Genomic DNA, 2,293 nt, shown 5'->3' with positions numbered 1-2,293 from the left:
ACATTCTTCGCCAGGGTAGGTTTTGGCATTTATAAGCCGCCCTCTTTCCCTATTTCTGACGAGGATGTAGTCGATTTGGCTAGAGTGTCTGCCGGAGCGGTAGGTGACTAGGTGACTGGCAGGTTTCCTGAAGTTGGTATTGCAGACCATAAGATCGGTTGCATCACAGAACTCCAGCAGTCTGGTTCCCTCCTCGTTGCGGGAACCGAAGCCATAGCCTCCATGTATGCCATGGAAGCCTCCAGCACGACGTCCGACATGACCATTGAAGTCTCCAGCCACAAAGAGAAGGTCCCTGTCACTCGTCGACGAGGTAGTTTGCAAGAGGGTGTCATATATATATGTGTGTATACTAAAGGTACAAGGCCTGAAATTTATGGGGAGGGGACTAGTTGATTACATCGATCTCAGTGTTTCGCTGCAACCCCGAAAGGATGAAGAGCTGCCCAGGCTTCATATCTGTTTTAGCATGGTTTCTATGGCAGGATGCCTTTCTAATGCCAACCATGCTTTTATATAGCACCAGCATGGGTGCTTTTGGATGGCACCAGCATCAGTGCTTTTTACATGGCACCAGCACCCACGAACCCCTAAGATTAGTATCACTCTGCTGAAGTGGGATATAGGGGACATGCCTGAGTGCAAGGAAAATCATGGTTTTACTCAACTTGACATATCTTCTCAAGCACAGCAAACCACTAGAAGTCTCGGTCCCTTGTCATCTCTTCTGTGAGACCCCATCTCCGAAGATCCTTTCTCACCATTTGGTCCCACATCTTCCTGGGTCTACCCCTTCCATACCTTCCCTCTACAATTAAAGATCAGCACATCTTGACTCAGTTACCCTCATCCACATGCATCACATGACCATACCAGCACAGTCTTCTCCCTTGCACCCTACATCTGCTGCCTCTTGTACCCAGTTTTTCACTTACACTCTGTCATATATGCACACTGACATTACCCATCCGGCAGAGCATGTTGGCTTCTTTTCTTTCAAGGTAGGAACTCTATAAACTTTGCCCAGTCTGTTCTCATTCTAGTAGCTATGCTTTCAGAACAACCTCCACCACTGCTAACTTGGTCACTCAAGTAACTACTTCTAAGGAGCCCCCAGACATTGAAGAGAGTATATTTTCTGTACATTTCTGGTATTTAATGTATCTGCACATCTGCCACATATAAAGACTACTTTCCCTGTTAATCTTCCATCTTGTGGGTTCTTATCTTGTGCTGGGTATAACTTATAGAGTTTCTCCTTCCCCCTTTTCTACATATTGAGCAGGGTCATCATCTTGAAGGGATCTGTGATTTCTTTGTCTACTTATTAGATCTTTGGTCTTTGCTAAATTAACTCTAAGGCTCATTTTTTTCAGACATTGCTCCCATACCTGAAATTTCTTCTCTAGTTCTGGAAGTAAGTCAGCAATAAGAACAAGGTCTTCAATGTAGAGGTTCTCCCAAGGGTAGCCAGTCTTAAATTCCTCAATTATAGCTTGGAGCACTATGATAAAGAGGAGGGGACTAAAAACTGATCCTTGGCAGACTTCTACTTGTACACTAAATTCCTAGCTTAACTCATTGGCAAACTTCAGCTTACTGACAGCATCTCTCTGCATGGCTTGTACAGCTCTCACTAACTACTCATCTATCCTTAGCTTCCATATTACTCACCAGATAAGGGAGTAGGGGGCCCTGTCAAAGGCTTTTTCCATGTCAGCAAAAGCCAAGTACATAGGCTTATTTTTGGCCAAGTACTTCTACAGTTACCTCACCAGGAAGATAACATCAGTATTATTTTTTCCTGGCACAAAATCAAACTGCATCTCACCGGGTCCAGCAATTTGATGCCCCTGTAATTATTTCTGTCTAAGGCATCACCTTTACCTTTGTAACAGTTGCTACACCAGGCATTGAGTATGACCCCCTTGTGGATCACCTGATTAACTATACGGGTGACCAGGCTATTTCTCACTCCACCAGATATTTTAAGCATCTCTGCAGTGATACCTGATGGGCCAAGAGCTTTCCCTAACTTTATATCCTAAATTGCTTTATCTACTAAGCTACAGTTTATGTGGATAGCTGGTTCCCCTGTTGGGGGCACGTTAGCTACGCTCTCCTTCTCCCATGTGTTCTCTACATTTAGCAACCTTTCATAGAGGCACTTCCAAGCTTCTTTCTTAGCAGAATCACTAACTGCAAGTAAGCCTTCATCCATATGAACACACTTCTCTCTCTCTCTCTCTCTCTCTCTCTATATATATATATATATATATATATATATATATAT

This window comes from Octopus bimaculoides, chromosome 3 (assembly GCF_001194135.2).
Source record: "Octopus bimaculoides isolate UCB-OBI-ISO-001 chromosome 3, ASM119413v2, whole genome shotgun sequence".
Lineage (NCBI taxonomy): Eukaryota > Metazoa > Mollusca > Cephalopoda > Octopoda > Octopodidae > Octopus > Octopus bimaculoides.
The sequence above is the reverse complement of the archived record's forward strand: the minus strand, read 5'-3'. Positions refer to the sequence as shown.